We start from the raw sequence: 17,491 nt of genomic DNA, 5'->3' as shown, positions 1-17,491 counted from the left end.
AAAAGCCGAATGCCTTAACTCTGTGTTTGCCTCAAAATCTTGTGTCCCAAACCCATCGCTTTCTGTACCCACCTTACCCAGTATACGCAGCTGCTCTTGGACTCTGTATCCTTCTCTCCTGACAAGGTGGAGAAGTTTCTGTCAAACCTCAACTCTGATTCTGCAACTGGACCAGACGGCATCAGTCCACGGGTCCTAAAATCCTATTCTGCCCCTCTATCACACCCTCTCTCTGCTCTCTTCACTCTCCTGTTTTGCTCAAGGCTCACGGTCATCTGCCATTTGCTTGGAAATCAGCCAACATTATCGCATTACACAAAAATTGGGGCAATACCCCCTTGCAATCACCTGGTAGAATAAACAGTATACTTCACTGACTAACGGTATTTTAAACCAATTTCAATGGTTCCAAGAAGACAGGGCAGCATGAAGAATCATACGAATATAACATAATCATAAGACTTTAAACAAGCAAACAATAAACGACCTTTTTGGGGGGCAACCCCCTCCTCTCCCCGTATACCACCTCAGACCCCAATTTTTGTAATGCCTTGAACAAAAATTGGTACATCACGGGTGTTTAAAGTTATGGTCAAGTTTCATAAAAATAGGGTGCCTAGTTTCAGAGGAAAAAGCAAATCACTATTTTGGGAAGTCAAACGTGGTCCCACTTTGACCCCCAGTAAACCACCTTAGACCTGGATTTTTTCAAATGCCGTGAACAAAATTTAGTCACAACATAACAAATATAATTTGTGCCAAATCTGGTTACAATCACATCAGCGGTTTCGGGGAAGAAGTTGCAAGCCTTTACGGACTGACAGACTGATGGACAGACGACGCACCAGCGCACAAGCCCCCCTGAACTTCGTTCCAGGTGAGCTAAAAAAAAGTTGCAAAAACAGATCCTTGCAACTACAGTCCAATCAGGCTGCTCCCAATCATCAGCAAGGTCATGGAATCTATCATCGCTTCTGATATTAAATCCTTCCTCTTCTCCAATGGCTTGATCTCCGATCATCAATTTGGATTCAGACCAGGTCATTCTACTCTGGACATGCTGCTTCTGCTGTCTGAACAATGGATGGAGGTCCTCAATGCCAAACAGGATATCAGAGCCATCTCCCTTGACATATCTCGTGCCTTCGATATGGTCTGGCACCCTGCCCTGGTGCCAAACTCTCCTCTTATGGTATCCATGGAAATCTCCACGCATGGCTTGCAGACTTCCTCTCCTGTCGTAGTCAACGTGTGGCCCTGAATGGAATTCTCTCATCTCCTCTTCCTGGCCAGGCTGGAGTTCCTCAAGACAGTATTCTGGGCCCTGTGATTTTTCTGGTCTTCATTAATGATATCTCTGACTCTGGAAAATCCTCTCTATCTCTTTTTTTCTGATGACTCCACTCTCTGCCGTTCCATCTCTCATCCCTCAGATTGGCAGGCAGCAGCATCTTCACTCTATGCAAACGTGGATAAAATCACAAGCTGCACAAACACTTTGAATATGTCTTTCAATCCTGACAAATCGTACACTCTTGCTATCTATTACTGAAGGGACTGTCTGGCAAACCCTCCAATCTACATCTATCTATAATTCCAGCAATCTCTGTCTGTGTGTATGCGACCGCTGTTTCTCGACAACTACCGGTCCGATATACTTGAAACTTGCCAGGTATATTGCTGGGGACCCGAGGATGTGCCTTTTCAAGGTTTCATATTAATCGGACAAGTAGTTACCGAGCTATGTCCAAAAAACGATTCAACCAATCAGAGAGCAGCGAGTTATCACGTGTGCCGAACGTGGCGAACAGACTCTGCCTCGGACGGCACATTTGAGAGCGTATTCATTTATTTCACGTTGGCAAACTATGTTGCTGCTATGTTGGCGTTAAACTATGTTTTAAAACTAATTAAAACTAATTTGCGATTCTTTCGCTTTCCTGCGCGTTTGTGCACGCTATGGCGATTTCTTTACCAAACTCCGCAAGCCGTTCGCTTTGGACCAAACCATTTCATGTAAATAGAGGGGGGGGATTGTCACCGTACTCGCAAGCCGTTCGCTTTGGACCAAACCATTTCATGTAAATAGAGGGGGGGGGATATAATTTTAGATATAGATATAGTACGGGCATGCCCTAGTTCTTAATAATTCTCTTGAGGAAGTTCAGTCATTCAAGCTCTTGCCATGATCTTGCTTGAACAAAACACATTTCAAAGTTGGCCTCCAAAGCCAGCCACCGACTGGGCAGCCTCAGTCTTAAAATCTTTCCTTGGCACTCGTGAACTCCGATCAGCCTACAAGGCTTTCATTTGTGGATTAATGGAGTACTGTTCTCTCCTCTGGGCAGGCTCCCCTGCCTCACATCTTGCTCAGCTTGACACCGTGGAGACCAAGGCCTACAAGCACAGGCGTAGTTTGACTTCTCTATTTGGGGGGGGGAGGGGGAGGAAGGGGGGGGGGGGAGCTAGGGGTTAATATTCATCATAGGTAGCTACTGTATGTCTGACTTCCAAAATTACCATTTGCTAGTGTGGTCACCGTGTACGTGAAATCACAAATGCAGTTTACGTTCATTATTGTTTCTAATGTTTAAATATGGGATGTTTTTATCTTAAGTGTAAACTACTGAAAAAATTAAGGTGGGGGCATTGCCCCCCCCCCCCGATCCCCCAAACTCCACCGATGCCTACAAGATCATTTTAATTTTCCGCGATGAAGCTATATGTATGGACTTACCACTTTACCATTAAAGGCCGGTCGGTGCTTTTTCTGTGTCTTCCACTGCCTCCTTCATGGTCTTGCACCCTCTGCTCTTTCCCACCCAGGTTTCTGCAGGGCACACATGGTGCACTATCAATCCCCTTTTGGCAAATCTACCTAAATCAAGGATCACTGCTCATGTCCACTCGTTTGACCTGCACTTTCCTGCCTGTGCGACCAATTTCCACATCCTCTTCAATCCCATTCTTCCATCCAGATCTTCAAGATGGCTGTTTGCCACCATCTCAAATCATCCCCAATCCAAAATCATGATTTTTCTATCCTTGGTATCCCCCAATCCAATCCCTCCTCCTTTCAAATTTCCAGTTTACCCTCCTGAGAGTTTCCTTCTGTATCTATCTTGTCCACCTCAGGCATACTCTCTTTCTCCCCATACCCACTGTTTGTCTGCCTCCCTTTATCTTGGCCAACCTTCGCCTGTACTATTAGCATTTCCCCTCTCTGCTGTTCCCTTTTGCCTTATTTGCGTCCTGATTGATTCAGTGTGCCAGTACGAGCTCTTCCATGAGCCTCGACTTTGTATACAAAGAATCTATATTATAAAACAGGAGTGTCTGTCTGTCAGTCCCAAAACTACTCCCTCAGTTTTGGGGCTAGCCCCGCCAAACCTTCTGTGGAACGTTTTGGGGTCTCAGCGGATGTTGTAAGGTTGGTAGGAGGTTTCAAAAATTTCTCAATAAAATTATGATTTTGAAATTAACTCGATACGAACCTGCCGCGAATCCGGAAGTGGTCAGATGACGGCGATGAGCTGCTTTGATAATATCTCAATACAATCGTCATTTAAAACAGTATTTTGTTAAAGTATCAATTTATGATTGGAATGACGTTTGGAATTGAGTGAATACAATTACGATTTGGAATTGAGAGGGTCATTAACCAGTGTGGCAGCTACATTCAAGTGTAAGGTGCCCAAAGAGGGAGCTGCAGATGGAGGAAATGTTGAGTTGGATCTTGGAGACGGCGTGAAGCTGGAAGGTGTGAAAACATTTTGCTACCTAGGAGACATGTTGAATGGAGAAGGTGGATCAGACTCGGCAACAGTTGCTAGAGTGAGATGTGCATGGAAGAAGTTTCGGAAACTGAGTGGCGTGCTGACGAGGAGGGGAGTGTCGTTGAAGGTTGTGGAAGTGTAAATTTATGAAGCAAGCAACTTTTATGAGCCTCAACCTTGCATTCCTAGTCTGCAGGTTTTTTTTATGCTTCCCATGCAAATTTGGGATTTCTTCCAGGTGGCAAGTTATCTCTGACACTCTGCCCAGAATCATTTGCTCGAGAAAAAGTAAAACTCTTAGTATAAGGCAATGGCAGATCGCATATTGCCATGGCAAAATCCTTTTTGTTACTGAAGGGAATATGTAATACAGATGGGATGTTTTTTGGAAAATAATGTGATGTTGGATCAAGTGTCTTAAGCAAGTTGGAGAAAAGATATTGTTTTCTTTTAATAATTAAATAATACAACTGGAGCCACGATGTCTACCGAGGCTCTGTGAAGTGATTTGCTGGGTTATCGAGGCTTAAACAAATGCTCGTTATGACAAATCGTTTCAGCTCGAGGTCTGGCAAACTACCATTGTTTAGATGTAAATATTTGTATGGTGTGTCCTCTCCCACCTTTGCCTATGTGACTTCTGGAGGATGGTAGTTCCGAAGTCCATTCTTAACTTAATGTTACAACTAGGTTTTGAGAAAATTATGTATAGAACTAAAAATTGCGTGCAGTATTGAGTTTTAAAATAAAACTAAACTGAACAACGGTTCGGAAATAATAAAGTATAAAATCCATGTAGGCTAGCTCTCTCTCTCAGTAAAATCTTTTGTGGGATTGCAGTATGATTTTTGACTTATGAGGGAAAAGATGAATTTGCAGGTTGACAAAAATGTGGTTGTCATAGCTCCCTGAGACAACAAAGTTCCGCCTGCAACAAATTGAACTTCTGAGTTTTAGATCTTGACAAAACTACGTATGGGTTTTTAGTATGACAAATTGTGAAGTAAATACCTATTTATTAAATAAGGACTTTTCTTATTTAATGGCAAGTTTTAACATGACTTATTAAAACTCATGTTACTAGTGTGTTAATTTGCAATATTGTATAATAACCCTTGCATCAAACAATAAATGAATTACAGATAAAACCACAGAATGGTAAATCATTTGGTATAGTTTTAATAATGGAGGCGCTGTAATTATTTGGTTGTGACTAAGGCTAATATTGATGACCTTCAGATGTTCTTGAAGGGATTAGAGAGACAGGGCTCCAGGTGTTTTGCAGGAGACAATGGAAAAGCAGAAAGAATTTGGGATGCAAACCTACTCTCAGCGGGAGGCAACCTCATCCTCGACACCGACTCCCTCCCACCCAAACTTTGCCCAACCAATCCTATTGCTCTCCTCCCCTCTCTTCGCTCCTCCCCCCTCCACTTGTCCCCTCCCACCCAAACTTTGCCCAACCAATCCTACTGCTCTCCTCCCCTCTCTTCACTCCTCCCCCCTCCTCTTGCTCCTCCCACTTGAAATGTTTTAAAAATCAGAACGAATGACCAAATAACCAGGATTAGCACTGGGACTGTAAGATGTTGGTTTGCTGTACTTAGGATGTTTTACTTGGCTGGTCGATTCTGTATGTTTACTGTACTCTATGCATGCTGGTGTTTGGTGTGGCATTTCTTTGTGCATCCCTACTGTACCAGGATTTTACTTGGGACCTTCTGTGAATCTTGAAATGTAATTTGTGAATTGTAATATGGTTTGATAAAGGTTATTGTTCTTGCTGTGTATTTTCTGGCAGACAGAAAGTGTTGTCCTCCTCGGGAATTAAAATTTGTGACTCTCTTCTGACAAGTTGATGGACATTGAATTTTTGGTTCATCCATTACATACTATTGTAGGAAAATATCCCTAACAAGGTGAAGGGAAAGGTGTATGCTGCATGTGTGAGAAGTGTTATGATTTATGGGAGCGAGACATGGGTAATGAACGTAGAGCAGCAACGAAGGCTGGAAAGGGTGGCAATTCGAATGGTTCGGTGGATGTGTGGAGTATCGTTGAGAGAGAGGAAGACAAATGATGAATTGCGAAAGATGATGGGAATATAGTCTGTGATTGATGCTGTGAAGAGAAACAGGTTGAGATGGTTTGGTCATGTGTTGAGGAAGGATGAAAGTGACTGGTTGAGAAGAATGATGGAAATGAATGTAGAAGGAAGTAAAGGACGGGGAAGACCGAGAAAGACTTGGCTAAAGGTGGTGGAAGAAGAAATGTGGGCAGGGGGGTTAACAAGGGGAGATGCAGAAAATAGGGCAAAATGGAGAAGATTGTCATGGGGCCCGCAAGGCTAACCCCCGCTCTAGCAGGGAAAATGGCCTTAAAATGCCTGTTGTATTCATCCAACCATACGGAACTACTTCACATTCGGATTTAAATATTTGTTTCTGTCACAAATGTTGGTAAAAGTATATTTTTATATTAATGCTATTTAATTTGTGATTGGAGTTACGCTGTTTGGAATGAAAATAGAGATATTGAGTTCAAGTGAATGACCAAATGCCGTGACAGTTTCTACTTTCTAAGCATGACATTCGCGGATCGCCATTTGCAGATTCGCCATGGACTGGGTATAGAACCATTCAAACGGGTACGTTTTTCATGGAAGTCCTTCACGAACTTGGCTGTCCATGTCTGACGTGCGACTGAAGGTGCTACAGGGAATGTGGAATTTATTGGTTTCATGCTTTAGCATTCACCGTTTCCGCATTGTTTGTTTGCTTTCGGCTCCCCACCCGTGCGTAGCACAGGTACCTCACTAGTTATTATTATTATATATATATATATATATATATATATATATATATATAATATATATATGTATATATATATATATATATATATATATATATATATATAATTATATATATATGAACAAGGTGTTGTGGTTTCAAATCATATGTACTTATGACTGAGACGATACCATTGCTGGGATGATCAATTGGAGATACTGTACTGATAAAATTGGCACTTGCACGGTGCAAAACACAAAAGTACCAGATATAACAGAGAAAAGTGCTTATACTCTGGAAGGAAAGTATTATCATTCAAGTTGAACTATGACAGAACACTGTTGTTGATATAGTTGTTCAAACCTTTGAAAAGTGTGGAGGAATCATCAATGATCTCAGACTCCACCTTGCCTTTCACAATAAAATCTGAAAATAAAAACATCACATTCAAACTCAACTTTAAGGAGCATTTCTAAAGAAAATAATCATAACAATATATATCCAGAGATTTTGTACTTTTCAATCCCCTGAAAAACATCTTTTTGAAACTACCTTGAACAAGCGTTACGCCTTGGTCCCCATCGGGGAAGTGATGTGAGTTGACAAAGTGGCAGACGCTCTTGGATATGATATTTCGCTCACAAGGTTCAGACATACATGGAGGCGGCCATCTTGGATTTTCACGTGGCGACCCAATTTTCAATAGCGTTCTTCCTTATGCCTAGATACACCCACACACCAGATTAGAAGTTGGTACTACGCTTATTTTTCAAGATATTCCACTCACAAGGTTCAGACATACATGGCGGCGGCCATCTTGAATTTTGACGTGGCGACCAATTTTCAATAGGGTTCTTCCTTATGCCTAGATACACCCACACACCAGATTAGAAGATAGTAGTTCGTTTATTGTTCAAGATATTTCGCTCACAAGGTTCAGACATATATATGGCGGCGGCCATCTTAGATTTTGACGTGGCGACCCAATTTTCAATAGGGTTCTTCCTTATGCCTAGATACACCCACACACCAGATTAGAAGTTGGTACTTCGCTTATTTTTCAAGATATTTCACTCACAAGGTTCAGACATATATATGGTGGCGGCCATCTTGGATTTTGACGTGGCGACCCAATTTTCAATAGGGTTCTTCCTTATGCCTAGATACACCCACACACCAGATTAGAAGTTGGTACTTCACTTATTTTTCAAGATATTCTGCTCACAAGGTTCAGACATACATGGCGGTGGCCATCATGGATTTTGATGTGGCGCCCAATTTTCAATACGGTTCTTCCTGATGCCTAGGTACACCTAGAGTACCTACATGAAGAGAGTAGTGACAACTTCCGCATTGACGCCATTTTGTTTCACTCGCCAGCGCGCGGTGCGAGCGCTTGCCGCACCGCCAGTGAACTAATATCTACATGGTCCAAACCTTGGCTGTATGGCAAAGTCGTTTTCCCCCCCCCCCCGCCCCCCCTTTATGCAACTCATTATACTCTTTCTTTCTTTCTTTTTTTTTCTTTTTTTTTCTTTTTTTTTTTCTCTCTCTCTCTCTCTCTCTCTCTCTCTCTCTCTCTCTCTCTCTCTCTCTCTCTCTCTCTCTCTCTCTCTCTCTCTCTCTCTCTCTCTGTGTGTGTGTGTGTGTGTGTGTGTGTGTGTGTGTGTGTGTGTGTGTGTGTGTTTTTGAATAGGAAAGACTTGTGCATTATTCATGAATCTTTGGTTTTAATGGTGATCAACAAAGTTCCAAAGTTCAAAATGTGGCATCATTTCTTGTTCCAAACTGATGCAAGAGTGATGTTTGTCATCTTCTCACAGTGCAATTGTATCAGACCTTTATCAGTCTTCTGACAATATTTTCTCATTCATGTATTCATTCTATCTTTTTATTTATTCATTCACTCATTTTTTCGTATATGGAAAAGGGGGAGGGGGATAAATATCCATATTCAAGCTAACCTGGCATCCACCCAAACCACCGCTACAAGAAGTTATGCTGTGCATACGGCCTTGGGGGGCAATCAACATGTATGGCTTGCTCATGCACACCCAACATCTAAAATCAACACACCCATACATATGCACGCATTCACAGTCTGCTCATGCATACAACTGACAATGACACAACATATAAAATTGGAAAATTTTGACTTGACATAGCCCTATCTGGATCATTTATTAGTAAAATTGATATTGACTCTATGTCCAAATTCTTGTTTGGCCACTGTGGCCTCATGGAAGAGCTACATCAAGCTCAACAACGGCTTCAAGTTCAATAAATGGCACATGAATTACTGTAATACTGTAGCAAAAGACATCAGATTAGGAGGAAAACTGTTTTGATCATTGCTTTGCCTTTTTACTCTTTACTCAGAGTGAAGAGTGACTCTGCTTAGATTTACTTTTTTTTTTGGCAGGTTTTCAACTTAGTTGTAATTGGTAATGTAAGTCAGCCTCGGCTGCAAAAGTTACAAAGACAAAAGCAATTTGAATAAAAATATAAATAATTATAAGGAAATAATTCTCGATGTCTGTCGACAAATTAATTTGTACTTAATTGTTGTCATACCAGTATGTTGATGAAACCTTGATTATTTTCTGTCATTTCATGACATGTCATGGACAAAAAATATTATTCAATCATGGACCCTGGTGACCCTGGTGTTGGGCTAGCGGCTAGGGTGCCGGCTTAGGATCCAAGGATCCTGGGTTCGAATCCCGGTCGATCGCTGAATTAACGCCAGGGGGGTTGACTCAGCCTGTCATCCTTCCGAGGTCGGCTAATTGAGTACCAGTTCACTGGTAATTCCCTGTTTGTCGTTAAAGGCGGCAAAAAGGGTTGGCGCCAGGAAGGGCATCCGGCCGTAAAACATTGCTTCAAAAAGGGGACCGAAAAACAACAACCACGGTTCCCGAAAAAGACCAACCCCCGCTTTGCGGGGAAAAATGGCCTCTAAAGGTGGTTATTATGTTTATTTTATGGAACAAGTGCATTAGCAACAAGACAGTTCTAGTGGGGGTTTCATAATATTGAAATAAGTAATTGCAAATAATAATTTGGTGGCTAGACATTCTGAGTTAAGGACGTCTTACCGTTACGCATGTTCAAAATGTAAAACTTTTGTCAGTTTTGTAAATTGAAAATTGTCTGACCGTTTTGTTATTTATGGCCAACAGGGGCCGACTATTGTGGTCCACCTGTTGAGCATAGGTGCCACGTTACCGTGGTCCGTGAGCAAGGCCCTTGGCCCCTCCCAACAAAGGGGTCATGCCCCAAAACATTGGGGTCCATGGTGGTGCTCGGCCACAAACAAGTGGTCCATAAGGTGGTGCCCCAAGTTCGTTTGCTCGAGAAAAGTAAAATTCTTAGTCGAGGCAATGGTAGATCACATATTGTCATGGCAAAATCATTTTATGACTGAGGGTAATATGATTACAAATAGGGTTTTTGGAAATAATGTACTATTATATCGAGTATGTCTTATTGAATTTTATAAGCAAAATGAAGAAAAAAAAAGAGTCTTCTTGGTAAATAATTAAATAATACAAATACACACATATACACACAGACATATATGTATACACACACACACACACACACATATATGCACGTGCGCGCGCGCACACACACACACACACACACACACACACACACACACACACACACACACACACACACACACACACACACACACACACCCCTGGAACTGTATGGAGATTCCGCTCTTGTTCTGCGAGGCTGCGTCATCGCGTTTTTTCATGACGTCATACGATTAAGCTCCTCCCTTTTCGTGCGAACCGATACATACGCCAATATTAATACATGGGACCGATATCACCACTGCTTACCTCGCACAAACACGATGACGAAGTTGGTTTCCATCCTACTCTGCTCACTTTGTTCTCACATACTTTCCGTCTTTGTGGATTTGCAGGGAACCTATACATCTTGTACCCATTCTCCGATTTATTGCTGCATCCAAAGGCGCAACATCCCGTCATTTTGTCAGATTTTTTGATCACCAAACTTTCAGTACTAATTCGTTTTAAGCTGCATACGGCGTTGATTGATACACGATCGCATGTGAAACAAAATGGCACCTGGAGTCACGTGACCCTAAATTTCTGGTCCCCCTATGTCGCTACTCTCTTTATGTAAGTACTCTAGGTACACCCACACACCAGATTAGAAGTTGGTACTTCGCTTATTTTTCAAGATATTTCGCTCACAAGTTTCATACATATATATGGTGGCTGCCATCTTGGATTTTGAAGTGGCGACCCAATTTTCAATAGCGTTCTTCCTTGTGCCTGGATACACCCACACACTAGATTAGAAGTTGGTACTTTGCTTATTTTTCAAGATATTCTGCTCACAAGGTTCAGACATACATGGCGGCAGCCATCTTGGATTTTGACGTCGCGACCGAATTTTCAATAGCGTTCTTCCTTTTGCCTGGATACACCCACACACCAGATTAGAAGTTGGTACTTTGCTTATTTTTCAAGATATTCTGCTCACAAGGTTCAGACATACATGGCATCAGACGTACATGGCGGCGGCCATCTTGGATTTTGACGTGGGTTGCACCCACCCACCAAATTCGAATGCGGTCCTTCGCTTATGCACGCACGCATGTACGCACGCACACACACCCGCACGGACGTATAGGAAAACCATAGTCCCCCTTTCGCTCCGTGGTGCGACGGGGGACAAAAATAAAGCAACCACAGTCATGGCAGTAAAAATTGTCACCCTTGCACTTTTTTCAAATAATACACCATTTATTCCAGAAAATTGTTGAAATTTAAATATATTTTGGTATTCACATAAGTATTTCTTTAATTTGCCGTGGAGCAAAACAAAAAAACGCTGAAAAAAACCACTAAATCTTAGCTTATTCCACACAGAAATCCGAAAATGGCCTGGACAATATAATTGGTACCTTTTAGAAGTGGTTAGAAATAATTAGAATTCAAGCAGATGATTCTCCTTTACTTTGGAATTGAACTCACCTATGGTGAGTTGCAGGTGCCTGCAATATAATAATCACTCATTCAACCAGTTTGAATAGAGAAAAGGAGTCATTCTGCTCTTTTGTGTCAATGAGCATGGAGTAACGAAAGAAAACCAGAGAATTGTCTGAGGAGGTCAGACACAAGATTGTAGCCAAGCATGGTCAATCTCAAGGCTACAAGTCCATCTCCAGATACCTTTATGTTCCTGTGTCCACCATACACAATGTTATCAGGAAGTTTAAGGCCCATGGCACGAAAGCCAACCTCCCTGGACGTAGCCGCAAGAGAAAACGTGATCGTAGATTGCAGCGAAGGGTTGTTGGAATGGTGGAGAAAGCACCTCGATCAACTGCCAATCAGATTAAGCTGACCTTCAGACACAAGGTACAACAGTTTCAACTTGCACCATCCATCACCACCTCAATGAAAGGAGACCCAGGAGGACCCTACTGCTGAGAGAGAGACATAAGAAAGCCCGACTGGAGTTTGCCAAAGCACACATGAACAAGCCAAAATCCTTCTGAGAGAATGTCCTGTGGACAGATGAGACGAAATTAGAGCTTTTTGATAAAGCACATCATCTCTATGTTTACAGAAAACAAAATGAAGCCTTCAAAGAAAAGAACACCTTCCCTACAGTCAAACATGGAGGAGGTTCAGTGATGTTTTGGGGTTGCTGTGCTGCCTCTGGCACTGGGTGCCTTGAATGTGTGCATGGCATCATGAAATCAGGAGATTACCAAGGAATTTGGAGCACAATGTCAAACCCAGTGTCAGAAAGCTGGGTCTCCGTCGAAGGTCATGGGTCTTGCAGCAGGACAATGACCCCAAACACACTTCAAAATGCACCCAGGAATGGTTCAAGACGAAACGCTGGACTGTTCTGAAGTGGCCAGCAATGAGTGCAGATCTAAATCCCATTGAACACCTGTGGGGAGATCTGAAAACAGCAGTTGGGAGAAGGCACCTTTCAAAGCTGGGAGAACTTGAGTTGGACAAACTGCCAGGAGAGAGGTGAAGGAAGCTCATGCATGGATATAGGAAGCACATGACTGCAGTTATTTTGTCCATATCACCCTGCCTGTGCTACCAAATATTACGTCTGGGGTGTCAATAATTTTGTCAATGCCATTTCTATTAATTTTCTGGTTTAAAAGGATATATTAAGTTCTGAATGAAAAACAAAGATTCTGTAATATTAACAGTGGAATAACGAATTGTGGAGACCAAATGCCTTTGTGAATTTTTAAAAAGTGCAGGGGTGCCAATATTTTTGGCCATGACTGCATGAGTTTTTTTTTTTTTTTTTTTGTATACTGAATCGAGGCTCGTGAAAAAGCTAACATTTACTTCACAAACAAATCAACCAGACAAACAAAATATATAAAACGAGGGAGCTGAAGACAAGATGGGGAGAGAAGGGGCAGCACACAAACACTTGAGAGCACACAACATTTGAGAGCAGGGAGATGTGTGGGAGGTAGAGGGCTTGGGGGGAGGAGGCGTGGGAAGGGAGGGGGGGGGCGGGAGAAGTATAAAACACAAGGACACCAAGGACTTCCAGGACAGAAGTTGGTATTTCAAAAAAGTGGAATTGGTGTGAAATTAGCGGGGGTAGAAAAGATCAAGGTTTTGGATGGGGGAAGATAAGAGATGGTGGTGAACAGCTGTTTTAAAGACCTGGAGGGTGGAGTGGGATTGAAGAGAGTGAGGGAGTTTGTTCCAGAGGCGGGAGAAAAGAGGAATGAAGGAGTGAAGGTGAGCAGAGAGTCTTGATTTTGGCAGTTTAACCATAAGAGGGTTGCAGGCAGATCTTGTGCGACCTGTAGGAATATTTGCGGGACAGAGCCCAGAGAGAGCTGGGGGGGGCAAGGCCAGAGAGGAGACGGTAGAAGACGGAAAGACCACCAACCTGCCTGCGGTGAGTGAGTGAGAGGCCCTTGGAGTTAGCTTCATCGCGGGAGATTCCAATGATTCTGAATGCTTTGGATTCAACAGCGTGAAGACGAGCTAGGTGCGAGGCTGGAGCACCAGCCCAGAGGGGAGAGCAGTATTCCATTGAGCTGCGGATGAAAGCCTTGTATGTGGTGAGCAGCTCAGGTGTGCCAAGGAAGGACTTCGCACGATGGAGGATGCCCAGTCGGCGACTGGCTTTGGAGGCCAGATTTGAAATGTGGTTTTCCCAGGAAAGATCATGGCAGATAGTGAGACCCAAAAGCTTGAGTGACAGAACTTCTTGGAGAGGATTATTCAGAAAGTGGATGGGAGGGTTGTCCAGTCGGTCTTTTCGGAGAGACATCGTAAGAGTGTGAGATTTGTCAGGATTGAAAGACATGTTCCACTTGTTTGCCCAGTCTGTGATTTTGTCCAGGTCTGCAGAGAGTGAGGAGGCTGCAGACTGCCGATCTGAGGGATGAAGACTGGAGCAACAGAGAGTAGAGTCATCAGCAAAGAGATAGAGAGGATTTTCAAGAGAGTCAGAGAGATCATTGATGAAGACCAGAAAAAGCACAGGGCCCAGAACAGTGCCTTGGGGAACTCCAGCCTGAACAGGAAGAGGAGATGAGAGAAACCCATTCAGGGCCACACGTTGACTACGACTAGAGAGGAAGTCCGCCAGCCATGCGTGGAGATTTCCATGGATACCAAAAGAGGAGAGTTTGGTGAGCAGAGCGGGGTGCCAGACCGTATCGAAGGCACGTGATATGTCAAGGGAGACAGCTCTAATTTCCTGTTTGGCATTGAGGACCTCCATCCATTGTTGAGAAAGCAGAAGCAGCATGTCCAGAGTAGAGTGACCAGGTCTGAAACCAAATTGATGATCAGAGATCAAGCCATTGGAGAAGAGGAAAGATTTCATATCTGAAGCAATGATGAATTCCATGACTTTGCTGATAATTGGGAGAAGGCTGATTGGTCTGTAGTTGCTGGGATCTGTTTTTGCACCTTTTTTGTGCAAAGCGGTGATGTTGGCAGATTTCCAAGCAGATGGCAGATGACCTTGAGCAAAAGAGAGGGTGAAGAGAACAGAGAGAGGGAGTGAAAGAGCGGAAGAACAGGATTTTAGGACCCGTGGGCTGATGCCGTCAGGTCCAGTTGCAGAATCAGAGTCGAGGGTTGACAGAAACTTTTCCACCTTGTCAGGAGGAAAGGACACAGAGTCCAGGAGCAGCTGGGTACGACTGGGTACGGTGGGTACAGAGAGGGATGGGTTTGGGACACAGGATTTAGAGGCAAACACAGAGATGAGGCATTGAGCTTTTTCACATGCGGAGTCAGCCGTGTGGCCGTTTGAGGTGAGGGAGTGGATGGAGGGGGAACAAACACCAGAAACAGATTTGACCAGACGCCACCAGGATTTGGAAGAGGGAGATAGATAAGAGAGTTCTGTCCTGAGAATGGAGAGATATTGTTTCCTGGCTCTTCTGAGGGTGGACACACACTTGTTTCGGGCTTTGTGAAAGGAAATGAGATTTCCTTCCGTTGGATTTGCTTTCCAGGAGACAAAAGCAAGTGGTTTCTGGGCAACAGCCTCACCACAAGATTCCGTGTACCATGGACGGGAGGAAGGGTATGACAACTGAAGACGAGATGGGATAAATCTGTGCACGAGAGCAGTTTACTTTGGAATAATTCCCAGGATGAGTTTATGTCAGAGGTGGTAGAGATGGGAGGTCTTTGTTTGAGTCTTTGTTTGTTTTTTGTTTGAGTTGTTTGAGTTTGAGTCTTTGTTTGAGTCAAATCCATTGTCTTTGTTTGATTCACAATATTATGCACCTCTAATTTGTATTTAAAATACTTTAAGACCAACCTCGTTCCCCGGGCCCACACGGGCCCTGGTTATCTTCAACGAAAATCGTCACCAAACACTGGAACCAATGAGATTCAAGCATTTGAAAAAATATTTCAAAAACCAAATCGCTCCATGGAGGCCGCCATCTTCCGGATGCGGAAGTATGTATAAAAAAATTGCGAAAAAGTTCAATAGGAGTTTGTTTCACCCGTCTTTTTTTGATTCACAATCTTATGCATTAAAATACGTTAAGACCCAACCTCGTTCCCCAGGCCCTGGTTATCTTCAACGAAAATCTTCACCAAACACCGGAACCAATGAGATTCGAGTATTTGAAAAAATATTTCAAAAAGCTTATTACCGGTACCGCGTTTCGGACGCTGAAAACGGCGTCAAATATTCTAAAATTGACGAAGAATTATTTTTTAGAAATCTCGCGGCCGTAGGGGATAGTTTTTCACGGCCGGAAATATCCGAAGTTGAGACGGAATTCACCGAATTAATCAAGAAGGAAACTTTATAACTTTTAATCTCATCCAGAATGCAAATGGTGTCATTTTGAACTAGGTACGGTACCTACTACAGCTACCTACTACCAACTACCTAACCTACTGATGCCATAGTGATGGGTAAAATAGTGCCAGTGGCAAGAGGCTTTGGCTTCGCCGGCTCATTGCGGCTTTGCAGTCGGGTACGAGTATGGCGGAAGTCGCGCTTCCGGTGGCTTCAGGACCTCCAATTAACGTTCGGCATACTATCCCGTTAATATATGGATCAGTGGATTATAATCCAAGACGTCGAAAGGAAAAGAGAGGGACAAGGAATTTAAATAATTTAATTGACACGTGATTCGGATCGACGCTGATTGAACTCGTACGCCGCGAGACATGTGGATCTGATCGTTACAGTAATTACGTCATTGCGTTATCTTTCCAACAATTCGACGAATATTCACAAAATAATTCCATAATATAAGAGATGTACATTGTACACAGTCGGAGGACGCGTAATTACTAATACGCATTTATTTACTGTGAGGTGATTAGTAATTACAAAAATGTTACACTGGATGGAAAGAATTTGCAAACGTCATGACGTTATTACGTAGCTCAAAATGTAAGACGTGGTTCTGAAAGTCACGAGGAGTAGGTTGTATTATAATCTACGTAGAACCAGGTGGAGCAGGAAAACGTATTTAAAGGATGTAATTTAGCGCCTCATCCATGGTCGTGCTCGGAGAGGGAACCCGATATTCGTACATGGTGATACTCGTTGTGTTAAAACCACTTGTATGACCATGGATTCTGGTCCTTCGGGGACAGGATGCATGTGTTTTGAATGACCATCACCATGTGCTTCAGCCTTGGGGTTGAAGTGCATGTGTATGCTAATGGGACACTCTTGATACTGATAGATGGTGTGCCTTGGCCGTGGGGTCAAGGTGCACGTCCAAGACTGTTCAAATGTTTGATTTTTTACCTTTTTTTAATTATAAAAAAGGCAGGCCAAAGCGCTGGCCTCAAAAAGCGTACATGGTGATTCCCACATAAACTATTAACGTACATATTGCACAGCACGGACCCCGCTCGGGACCGAACAGTACGTACCGGGAACAGACTCCTTATCTCCGAGAGAACGTCCCGGACTGAGCAGGTTTCCTCCATCGGAGCCGCCCCTCGATCCCGGAGAGTTCGCTCTGTGCTCCATAATGAGCAAATCTTGGTTCTTGCACACTGTACAGTACCGCACAGTTCAATGCAGACAAATTACGGGTGCGTGAGTGGTCCACGTGCTCAAGCAATCTCTGAATAGTCAATTAATCAATTCCAATCAGCAGATTCGTCACATGTCGAATCGGCGAGTTCTATAAAAACATTCCGGGTTTTGTTTAAAAACGAAAAAAATAACGGGAATTCTGGATCAAACCAAGACCCGTTTTGTATTGTAATTTTCAGAAACTATCATTGGTTATCTTACCGAAGAGTAACCATTAAAGATCGTCTTGGAAACTTTTAACACAATTAAATATAAGTGTATCTCGTTAATAAGCGGCTTGCAAAGCGGTTGGCGCGGAACGGATGGCTTGGCAAGCTGCTTGCTCAAGGAAAA

The 17,491-nt window shown here is 43.1% G+C and overlaps 1 protein-coding gene and 1 pseudogene across 10 annotated transcripts in view; one reads left to right on the top strand and one right to left on the bottom strand.

Moving 5' to 3' along the window:
- LOC137424212 (uncharacterized) overlaps positions 1-17,215 on the bottom strand; it is a 101,753-nt pseudogene extending 84,538 nt beyond the window's left edge. Inside the window, exons 1-2 of the transcript XR_013622701.1 lie at positions 16,990-17,215; positions 6,929-6,991 (exon numbers count right to left, since the gene is read on the bottom strand). The product of XR_013622701.1 is annotated as an uncharacterized LOC137424212 (transcript). The remainder of the gene's footprint in view (positions 1-6,928; positions 6,992-16,989) is intronic.
- LOC144891325 (transcription elongation regulator 1-like) overlaps positions 1-17,491 on the top strand; it is a 573,096-nt gene that overhangs the window by 479,694 nt on the left and 75,911 nt on the right. The gene's annotated exons all lie outside the window — the stretch shown is intronic.

This window comes from Myxine glutinosa, chromosome 3 (assembly GCF_964187855.1).
Source record: "Myxine glutinosa chromosome 3, kmMyxGlut1.1, whole genome shotgun sequence".
Classification (NCBI taxonomy): domain Eukaryota; kingdom Metazoa; phylum Chordata; class Myxini; order Myxiniformes; family Myxinidae; genus Myxine; species Myxine glutinosa.
Note: the sequence above shows the minus strand (reverse complement) of the source record. Positions and strands in the feature narration are given on the sequence as shown.